Source organism: Heliconius melpomene, chromosome 17 (genome assembly GCF_056956725.1).
Source record: "Heliconius melpomene rosina isolate 202511_hmr_F chromosome 17, ASM5695672v1, whole genome shotgun sequence".
In the NCBI taxonomy this organism is placed as follows: Eukaryota; Metazoa; Arthropoda; class Insecta; order Lepidoptera; family Nymphalidae; genus Heliconius; species Heliconius melpomene.
In genome coordinates this window covers 6,483,468-6,496,326 of record NC_140405.1, presented here as the reverse complement: position 1 = coordinate 6,496,326, position 12,859 = coordinate 6,483,468, and positions in this window count along the sequence as shown.

Here is a 12,859-nt window from a genome sequence, read left to right as displayed (position 1 = left end):
AAATGTAAAAACAAAATACCAAAAGAGATATTGTTAATCACTATTTTATATTATAAAACAATAGCTGTATAATTGAAATATTTTTCATTTCTCATAAAATAAATAGATGTATCTATGGAAAAAAATGAGGTGTTTAATTCTAATATGTTAATTAATCGTAATAGCGTAACTTTGCCAAAAATAACGGTGTGTTTGAACAATGGCAAATGCATACAACTGGCTGTCATCACTTCCTCGATCCAAAGAAATGTGGGAACAAATTATAGCAAACACTTTGTTCGCGTAAAATGCACAAAAAAAAGTACCTATATTGCGTCAAACAACATGCCAAACAGTTTTTAAGCAAAAAAATATAACTCCCACGCTCTGAAAGGGTTGAATATGCACCTGACCTATATTGCATTAAAATAATAAAAAATAGTTTTTATCATGATTTTTTGCACTTCTTTCTATGATGTACTTGAATGAATTCAAATATATTAGTGTGGCAACACTTTAATAAAATAATACAGAGGCAACAGATTAATATATACAGAGGCAGAGGGTATCTAATATAAACACACTAAAATTAGGCTAAATTCAATTAAATTATCTTTCGGCGATAATTTGTTTAATATACTAAACCGCCCAGTATTATATATACGTAATTTTACAGTGCTCAACAGCTGAGTCAAAATACAGTTGTCGGGCTTGAAATGTTGTTATTATTAAAAATAAAATTATGAATTTTTACCATGTATTTTTTAAATATCATGATTTTTTTACTATGCTTGCACAAATACGGTCTCCACTCTAACTCTTGTTGGCTCCATCTACCATCGTACGTCTGGAGACATGGCCGGCCCTATACAACTTCACCATGCTGGTTATACGTGCTTGTTTACAAATAAATAATTGGCGGAATGCGAAAATTAATAATACTTGCATATATTTATTGATTAATTCATATTTAACGTATATGCCTACTAAATACCTAAGTAATAAATAAGCATTTTTTTTCCATCAAATTGCAACGGCATTGTCATCCTACTTGCGTAACCTGAAGTTTTTGTACAACACAAGTTCATTTTGACGCAGCCAGGCACAGGTAGCAAACGGGTTATCCGCTTATGCAAAAAACACAATGCCATCCGATTAACACCAGCACAAAGTGCTTTTAAAATGTAAACGACTGTATTAAAAGCTTAATTTTTATCCCTAGCGTGTGTTGATTACCGTGCCAGCATTATTTAGCATAAGATTATGCTTGTAAATAAAGAGGTGATTTAATTTTACTGTTGTTTGTACTCACGGATAGAGAAATAATTAAGTAAGAAAAATTATATATTTATAAATAACGATACGATAACGATAATTGGGAAATTTATTAAATACTAGCAACCCACTCGCGGCTTCGCCCGCTTGTTCTACAACTTGTGCTTGCAAGGCAGACTTAGTGAAATGACACTTTTCTCGGTTTTATTTTCACATAAGATCTTATAATATGTAATCATTTTGTGAATATTTTGTTTTATTACAATTTATGCAAAGCAATTGTTTTATTTATCTATGAAATAGATAAAATTGATAAATGTTTAAATTTATTAAAAAAAATATGATTTTAACAAACTCAATGTTGCCATACATGACCTGGTGGCATTTAGAATTTAACTTGTTAATTTATTATTTACCACTCAACGTACATAATTTCCTTGAAAAGATCCAATAGATAAAGTATTCGACATATCGTGCGTGCCTTGTTTTGTTAGTACACATACTGGCAGCTATAGCGTATTATAGATTTCGCGGCCTTTAACTAACCACCATCATTAAAATTTCATTGACGACAACGCGTAAGTGAGGGTGAAAAGGCTGTCAGGTAATGTGTTGCAAAATGAATAAATTGTGGCGAGAAATAAGGGCAGTTCGCTAGGTAACGACCGAAGAATTTTAATAATGCAACCGATACTGCTATTTTCTATTCGACAACCATGGTTGCCTGGTAAAGCAACGGCAAAGCGGTTCTTTTAAAACTAGTTGAGACTATAACGCGAAACACGGCATTAGTAATGAGTTTGTTCGTCGACACGATAATGCCACGGCAAATAGTCGCAATCGACAGTTCGCAACAACCCCTTTCTTGATTGAAGTCGGTTAATTAAATGTTATTTGCCTTAGACTGTAATAATACTATTACTTACACTTATGGTTACTGATCGCTTCAAGCTTATATTTATTATTATATACTTATTACTATTTTTTAATATATTATTTAACATATATGTTATATGAATAAAAGAGAAATTAACTCATATCTACAGTTGCTATGAAAGTGTTTTTTCTTAATATGAAAAATGTGATCTGTGAACTTGTTTTTTTTAAAGTTTAATTTAACAACAGATGGATTAAAAAACTGCATTAGACAGATTTGCCTGCACTAATGTATAAAAAAGAAACTGGCGAGCACCATGTGCAGACGCAGGTGCCCTTCGTTCCCACACAACCCTTTCAGCTAGCGACCTCTTGCTCCGCACCGCCCCCTCGTACCTACGAACCTTAATAAAAACCAAAAGATGAGCACAAATCTTCAATAACCTAAAATATACCAAGGCTCCCGACAATAAAGCTTGACTTTCTGAATCAACAATATAAGTTTATAAAACCTTATACTTTCGCTATAGTCATTAGTTCAAAATTCTACCTGTGCCGATTATATTTATAGACATATCGTGTCATTAGATTTATTGTGGATATAATGCAATCAAAAATATTAGTAATATTTTTTGCTGAATATTTTCAAATTAATTCTAATAATTATTGCATAAATTATAGCAAAAATTATAAAAAAAAAACATAATTGTTTACTCCTCTAAAAGTTGTATAAAAACATTACGAAATATAGCTATTTTTCTTAAACATTTAAAAACATTGCAAGTTGTATTTAATTTATGTATAGGTACATACATTACACACACATAAATTAAATATTATTAATTGATAAAATAATAAAAAACAACATAACAAAGCTGATAACTGAACTAAAAATGAAAATATTAAATATAATATTTTCATACTCTTTTTCTGTTACCTACATCTACATAAAGTTAATATAATTACCACTTGCCTATTAACTTTTTTTATTTAAAAAAAATCAACACACACTATGCACAGAAAAAACTTCTGGTCTCCAAATCTTCACTTTTTTATAATTGCCAGTATTTTGTACCCAATTAAAGCAGAGAGTCGCCGGCTGGCGGGCTGTGGCTGTCCGCTATAAATCGCAACCCTACAAAACGTTTCCGCTCCATACTTGATGTAGGTCAGCCGTAATAAAGAAGATTTATATAAAATTTACATTTGCATAAAAATGAAAGAGCGTTGTATTTCCACATCGCTAATTTCTATTTTTTTAGAAATTATTATAATAAAAATATTTGTTATTACATATATTAAGTTACATTTGTGTAAAAAAGAAAACTTTAAAATATTATTAATATGTTCTTTTCATAATAATTTAATAAAATTTTATGAAATTTTAGAGCAATAGTTAAATAGATTTCACCGATAGTTTAAACAATAATTTCAATTTCTTATACAAAAATACTAATAAATATATCTAGAAGATAATGTTTATCGGTTACACACATTTACATTTTATTTAATGGGGGCTTCCTTAAATTGGCCTTGTGGTGAATTAATTTGGTGCGTAGGACGAACAGCCACTATTGGCCAGCAGGCTCAAGCTGCATCGGTGCATTCAGTTGCAGATCATCGTTGATACCATGCTTATATCACATCTACTAAGCAGTTTATACCATCTGCCCCTTACTCATGTATACTCATGTATTCTTCTGACCCCACAATCGGACATTAAGGGTATATAACAACTATAAATGCGATTCATTAACAGAGTTGGTTATCCTTTCAATTAACTCCACTTATTATTTATATTGATATTTTAATTTTATTAAGTACTTTGTGTACCTATTTAGTTTTAAAACAAGCGTGTGATTGTAAACGCGACGGGTTGTGGGTTCGATTCCCACTCGAGCAAATGACAGCGCGGCGTTGAATTCCGCCAACTAACAAGCGAAGCCTTCAGAATTCGGAGGAAAGTGAGGATAAGAGTGTTTTAACACTAGGCTTCCTCTGCCTATTTTGCTGCTATATGCGGGACACAATATGGAGCTGAAAAAAAATATGCAAAATAAAAATGTTATGGTTGACAATATTTGTATTATTTTAAGAATGTTTTTTTTTAGTAAAACACGTTTCGTGACCATTTTTTTGACGTGTGCTTATGGGTAGTAATATTAGATATTATTTTAATAAGCTTATTAAGAAAAATATTGAAACATTTTTTATGTAATACATAATTATGCCTAAAAATTAAATAAATGCGCAATAAGTCAAGCGTTAAGTATAAGTGCGCCCAAATATTTGACAATCCGATATGTTCATTGAAGTACTCGTATGTAAGTATATCCGAAACCGATATTTCTCATTATAAAGTATACTTAGTGGTTGATAAAAAATGTATGTCCGAAGGGTAGCCGATGTCCGCTGAAGGGTAATAAGCCCCAAACCAACTGAGAAAATGAAGTAAACACGCAGATGGCGGCAGCTACGGTTACACTATCAACAATTATCGTATTCAAATGAGTGCTCCTCATAGATGGGATGGGATATTGTATAAAATGCTTAGACAAACAAGTGTCTAGTGTTTAATATTTGTATAAAGCACCTAAATATAATATGTCGCTAAAATATAATGAATGGAAAAGCGTTGTAAGCATAAGATATACCTATATTTGAAAAAGAAAACGTAAGTGATATTTGGGAGTAATACCTGAGAAGTGCAATATACATTTTGTAGAGGCAGCGAAGCATCGTAAGTTATTATTTAACGTTAAACAAATTACTCCAAAAGAAAGAAATATTAATAGATATAAATATTTGGCATCAGTGCTTAAATTTATAAATATTTATTATCTGAGGCCATTGTTAACACGACGGTTGTGGGTTCGATCCCCACTCGAGGATTTAGTTACGTTTATATTTCCATTTCTTCGGTCTGGTGTCGAGGCAAAGCGCGGCGTTGAATTCTGCCACTCAACACGCAATCACGCCTTCAGAATTTGGCAGAAAGTGGGGAACGGTTTACTTAACACTAGGTTCCCTCTGCTTATCCTGCTGTGTGCGGGATATAGCGTGAAACTGATTTGATTTAATATTTCTATTTATTATTTAAAGAATTCTTTCCCTTTAAGAAATGTACTAAACTGATTTAACACTCGCATATTACCGAATAATCAAAGTCAGTAAGTACTCGTATACCTTAAATAGTTTTCTCGTTAAACGGCAAAGTAATAATAAAACATACAGTAACTGTGCATTAGTGACTGACTCACAGAGAACTGACCTAGCATGCTGGAGAGTGCATTGACGTCGCATCCTATGCATTTATCGCTGCTATGCTCTTGAGATAATACACACCATGCTTTTTTGGTCATGAATAACTCATCTGTTTATATGTTAGACGATTGTGAATAACTTTTAAGTTCAAATACCCTTAAGTCTACATCGTAGACTAACACATGGTTTATTTATGTGAATAACTAATATTGCAGAATATAGCAGTTTGTGCCACGAATTTAGAAAAAATATGGTTGTCTGTGGAGTCGGTTTACGGATGATTATTTATTGTTATATGTGAGAAAATAATAAGAACAATGTGATGAAAAATTGCATCATTTTATGAGTTGAATTGAATTATTACTGTATCATCATAATAGAAAGGAGTTAATATTTTTTTTTTTGGTAATTTTTAATTTATTAGTACTCGTTCATACGATTTTTTCTTGATAAGTATATTTTTACTAGTGTTAATTTTTTTGTTAGATTTTTATATCAGCTTCACACTGTATCCCGCATAGAGCCTGGTAGTCAGAGGGAACCTAGTGTTAGAGCATTCCATTCTCCATTTTCTGCCGAATTTTCCAAGACATTGCGAGTTGGGTGGTGGAAATCTACGTCGGCTTGAAATGCAAATGGCGAATGAAAACATTATCTAATAAATAATAATTCATTCCTTCGAGTGAGGATCGAACCCACAACCTTCACGGTACAGTCACATCGTTGTGCCCCTGCGCCACGACGTTCTCGTTTAGATTTTAACATAAATTAAGAAAAAACTAACTGCAATATTAACCAATCTATCTGTTGATATCTCACGTTACGAGCTCGTACTCACGTTATATTTAAAACATATAAACAAGTTCATTTACGAGTTATGCTTGTAGATTACATTTCGTATGTAGAAACAAAAATTATAAAAAATACCTACAATAAATTTAAACAGTACATTATTACGGAAACTTTATTATCAATATGAAAATAATCTTGAAATCATCAACTTGACCGTAATTCGAGTGATCCGAGCAAGGTTTCCAACGTTGATAAGACGACTGTTTCACAATAGCAGAATTATTTGCGGCGGAGGGCGCGTCGCCTTGAGATGCGCGCCACAAACAACCTCGAGGTCCGCTGAAAAATAACACAGTCGCGCACACAAGTGTTATTGTGTGTACTCGTATGGGGACGTCGTACTGCAGGCACAGAGTGTGACTGTAAAAGCTACAGTTCCAACTCGAGGAAATTAAATACTTAATATTTTAATTTGGCGGAAAATGAGTAACGGACCATCTTAGCATTAGGTTCCCTCTGCCTTCACTGCTGTGTGCAAGATGCAGCATGATGCAATAAAAAAAGAAGCCGTTATTGTATTTTTGTTTTGCTTAAACACAAATTAAATAAATTTACATATTGATAATAGACTAAATAAAAGCCGGTTCGGGTAAAAAGTCTCACTTGTATGAAAATCCTTCCATTTTTATATTAATAAAAAGCTATAGCAATATTATTTTGAAAAAGAAAAAAATCAATCAAATTATAAATATTCCTGAAACCTAATACAATGTTTATTTTCTCTTCAGTCATTACAATAATGAACAAAGAGAAAAATATTTTTACACACTTTTCATATCTTCAGTGAATCGTTATCTTTAAGTAGTGTACCGAGGTTCTGCAATATAACTAAACAGAGGGAAAGAAAACATTTTGAATACAAAAATAAAAAATTACAACCAGATTCGTATCCACTCAGGAGCACTAAGATATAATGTAAAACTAGGCACAGATGGATTTATTTAGTAATAAAAACCTAAAAAAAACCTTTAAAACTCGCATTAATATGCATACGTGACACAGTGTATCGCGAAGGGCTTTCAACGGCAAGCATACCGCGGTGCGCACACGCCGGCTAGGTGTGTGTAAGTGGGTCAATGGCAATGCGTGACGCTGACGCGGCCCTTTGCGCAGGGCTCTCCTTGAACTGATGCCGGTAGCTATACTGACTTAATTCGCTCTCGTTTCTCCGCTAAATTCAAAGGAATTTTGTCTAGAATGTTCTTTGGAAATGTAACTCGTATGCTATTAATAAAATGTATTCATGTACATATTGAATTAACCATCAAGCAGTAGAAAAGTTAATTTATATATACTTGGACGATATGACTAGAATTATTATATTATAATAATAAACTAATGTTTATTTATAACACTTATTGTTTTTTACTACAAGGAATTACAAGTAACCTTATAATGTGTTAACTGTTATTTGAATTGTTTATATTTTTCTCTTAACAGAAAGATAAGAATAAGATTAGATATTTATTATTATACAGCCGACATTACCTTGTAGGTATACGAATTATTATCAATGTTAAATTATTTACAAAACTAGAGATTAATTTACATTTAAAAATCCGTGTTATGTTTATTACATATCACAACTGTACTTTTAAATTTCATAATAAGCAATAAGCTTTTCTATATTTTCTATACGAGTTAGTCAAATTGTGGTATTTATACAATAGTATCTGAATTGAGATTGGTAGAAGGAAACTACTAGGTACTTAAATATTTGATATTCAGGAGAAGTACATGAACCTATGTACTATAACATATACTTATCGAAGGTTACCTCAATTGTAAAAAGACACGTATACAGTTTGCCCGGTATACAATGCACAACTAAATTTTCCTCTCAGTACCTACAAAAATAACATTTAAGGAAATTGAATGTTTAAATATAATTGAGTAATATTAAGTTATATTATATATGAAAATTATTGACGACGACTTCTAGAAATTTCTAGTTATCGTACCAACAACGCTTGTGTATATCAAAGAATGTCTCGAAGCAACGGACGGCCTTCTGTGCCGACATCGAGGCCCTTTAATTTGCTATCTACGTATAACCGACATTTGAATATTTTTTTTCTATAATTTTTGACATTGATTGAACAGATTATACGTTTAAATTAATAGTTACTTTGCTTATCCTAAAGAAAAATATTTCTTAAAACTTAATATTTACACGTATATTTTATGAAACATATCTAATTAAATGTTGTTGAAAGCTCTCAATGGATTACTAATATAATAATTATTATTAATTATTTATTTTTATTACAGAAAATTCAAACATGAAATCGAATTGGAATGGAATTTTCGAACACATTATATAACTGCCAAATTTTGGAACATTATATGCACAAAGTAAGACATTTACAGTACACACAACCATACGTGGTCACTGTAATATAAAACACATTAGTTACATTATAGCCTCTATAACTATTTACATAAGAGCTACAATTTTGGTATAGCACAGTGTAGCTTCACAGTATTCGCGAGCGCAAGGTTACAAAGTTGCGCAAGCATTACACGTGTCGCTCGACGACCTCTTCCGAACACTTCCGATTCGCATGCACAACAACTTAAAAATATTTGAAAGGCAACCGTGGAAATAGACCTTTGAAATTAACAGTGTTTTTCACATTTGAAGGTGATGATCGGTCGGTAATTATATTTATGCTTCATATACAAGACAGAAGCGGTCGTGGCGCTGGGGAGAACGGTTGTGGGTTCGATGCCCACTCGATGGAATGAATTATTCAATATTAATATTATCATTTCTGGACTCTGGCACCAAGGCAAATGCCCGGTGTTGAGTTAAGTTTCACCAAACAACACGAAATGCCGCCAGATTCGGCGGAAAATGGGGAACGGAATGTTTTAACACTAGGTTAACTTCCTAGCCTGCTGTGTGCGCTGATAAGCAAGCTGATTTTAATATGCAAGAAAAATATTTGTATGTATAAATATACTTCAATTTATAGCATTTGAGCTTGTTTATTGTGTACACATGCAAACTCTCGTTGACCTAAATAATAATCGCCAGCCGTTCGTAGTCCACCGTAGCGCTACGTAGCGTAACGGCGTAACCGCCCAATGGACACGTAATAAATATAGATAAGATATTGCCATATTTTTTTGTAGACAAGGTAAAATTTTATCGATATATATTAAATTGTTAATTTATTTATTATATACTTAGCTTACCTATTTATATAATTTTAAAATTTTGTATGTTATAGTCGTTTTTACTTTACCAACACGTAATGTCATGAAAATTCAGACCTCACTGCTGATTCATTTCTCATTTATGTAAGTACATTGTTTAACCAAACCAAAGGAATATTTTTATTGTATACTCTAGTATGCCCGCTCACGGCTTCATTCGCTTGAACTACATAATTATTAATTTACTAATCTGCATTACTTTCGTTTTATAATAATAATATTATTTTTAAAATAATATCTACCTATATTGAAAAGTAAGGCTCCAGCGGATTTAGCAACTTTATGTTTTTTTTAGTTTTAAACCGATTGAAGTAAAACAAACACTAAATGCTAAGGGGAGGTTTCCAAAATATATTTTATTATACGTATAGATCTAAAAAAAAATCGACACTCTCCTAGTACTACACTTAAAGCATTTTGCTCTATTAAAAAAGCTTAACGATTATATCATTTTAAAATTAAGGAACGGTCTGTCACTATTTAATAAGAAAACAGCATTGTTTACACAGCGAAATGAAAAATTGAATAAACAAGTTGACTCAAGGCTATACAGTAGTGAATCGTGAGCCCATGGTCACAAAAATAAATATGGCACGCTCTTAAGATTAAACAAGAAAAACTATTCTAATTAATTTTATGGCCAATTAACTTATTAAGATTCGTATATTTACATAATAACAATTACTAAATCTTTTCCAAATTTCACACTCAGCCGATAAATTAAAATAGAAAAATAAAATTTGGTATTAAAATACCTATAATATACTGGAGAACAGTGTGTCTTAACACTAGGTTCCCTCTGCCTACTGCTAAAGAAATAAACAGACATACAAAATATGGAAAATATTTTTAAATAAAAACAGCATTCAAGAGTGATATTTTATCCTTATCAAATTGCACGTGTTTATTTGTCGCCATAGTAGATATCTACATATACTCGTATTAGTAAACTAGTTTGATTCTACATATTGTCATTCTACTTATCTATAATCTCCGACCAATTGCAAATCGGTGATCATAGAATAAGATAATATTCGAAAAAATAAACCAAAAAGGTTATAATTATAATATTACTTCCATTTCAAACCACATTAGGTGCCTAGTTAAATCAATAGAAACCATTCAAAATGAACAAACTCAAAAATATTCCTAATAAAACTCTCAACACACTTAATTTTAACATATAAAACGTATAAAATTATCGTTATCTTGTATTTATGCAAGTGTAGGAAAACCTTCAACACTACTAGTGTGTTGGCTTTAATATTAATTTAATCAGTATTGCAGGTCAACTTCTACTCAGAGCCCTTCACCAGTACATACGCAGAATTGAAGCAAACATCGCACGTACACGTATATGTTCGTATCGCTACGCGTCCACGGCGCACACATACACGACGAAGACTTTGTTTTGCCGTTGAGATTTGCGTGGTGTTGCGCAAGCGCATATTGGAGGCCGTTGACTCGGCGGACGTGCGCGGCCGCCATGTTGGCGGCGCGGGCGCAGTAATGGAGCGCGAATCTAGCCGCTTCTGTTCTGCGCGCTTTCGTAACAACGCGCGCCGAGCCGTCGCCGTCGCCATGTCGCGCTCGCCGCCCGCCGCCCGCCGCCCGTCGATAACGAGGTGCAAATGACTTTGATATACCTCATGTATAAAACATCAATATCTAAATTATCACAACTTTAACGACTCTTTTAATTACTTAATAATTAAAATGAAGTCATTTTTGTATGTGTGCCATATACTTTATAGCTACATATGGACAAATTAAAAGTCGAATGAATATTGTATATTGCGCTCCTAGATCGAAATTGTCTAGACGGTAGGTATAAATTTATAAAATAAATGATATATTTACATTGCCTAAATACGTTTGAGACAATGTCTTGAATGAAAATAAAAAATAATTAATCATAAAAAATCATGAAATTTCTCTATTCTTAAAATTATATCAACATTTATGCCGCCACGCCACTTGAATACGCATTAATACATCACGTACGGCGCACGTATTTTATTATTTAAAAAGATAATAGCAATTTGTGTGAATCGATACTGTGTAAGATAGAGCCAATTGATAAGCGTTTTCTGTTAAGGACATTGGTATGAAATTAGATCGCAGTGGTGCAATACAAAACATACAGCTTAATGAAAACCACATACAGTTTCCATATTGTAGTTGCGCAAGAATATTCGCGAACAGATAACGAAGTAGGTACGAAGTAATGCCCCTCCATCCTCTTGCGAAGTCCGGACCGCGTCTCGCATCTCTGTCTCTCGCGCGGCCCGCCGATACCGCCGTCACGCTCTCTCTCTATGACATGGATACAAGTAAGTATGTACAGTTGCGAAACAACGCGGATTATATAGCAGGTGGAATGCGCCGCAAACTAGTTTAAATAAATGCTTTCACATGCTAACGACTACATAAGCGTCGTAATGTATTCTGTCTGAGAACATTGGTGCGATACGCATTCATTAATTGGCCTCGGAGCTACTTTCTTCGGCACAGATAAGATTAAAGATACGCGAATGCTATCAGCGACGGAATATTTAAGGAAATTTAAATAATTATGCACTGACATCGCTTTATATCTTTTCATATATTAAAATGGAATTGGCATTGGGAAATCGTTTGCCAACTTCAAATTATTCATCGGAGGCGGAGTTGAGTATGTCCAATACCACTAGACAGGGGACGCATGCGCCGTGCTGTGCTGCTGGTTCACAGATTGCTGGCTTCGTGCGTGAGTTTGATTCACATTTTATGTGAGCGACCGCGCGACACGCCAGCGATACCGATCAGATAAGAACAATCAATATTTTCGCGCAATTTCCTCACCGGACACACGAAAGGTCATTCCGCAAATATACTAATATTTATTCTATACTATGTTAATTGTCCCCATTAGTAGAAATTTTACCTCTCCTCAACTCTACCAAAAGAAAACTTTTCTATTAAATAAAATATACCTACATTATACTAAAATGATCACAAATCTACGATACAGATAACACAAGGATAGGGCCATCTAATCATTAAAGAACAAATTTGTAAATCTTTGGTAAATCATTGTTTCTCTCTCTCCTCTGGGACACTGAACACCTAGTGGATATGAAAAATGTCCCTCATCAGAACTCGCTACCAGTTCCCCACCAGAGTTGTCAGAAGACCAACAGCCGCTCACAGTAAAGAGACAGACAGAAATTGGCAGGGGGTTACAGAAGGCAACATCTTAAGAAGAGCTTCCATAAAAACAATGTTCAACCCTAACAAGAAAGTGAGCCAATTCTTGAGACCAGTAAAAAGGAATACTCCTTTGCAGTCTGCTGTCATATACAAGCTGTATTGTGACCTATGGCTTATCAAACAAGCAAAGCTATCAAAC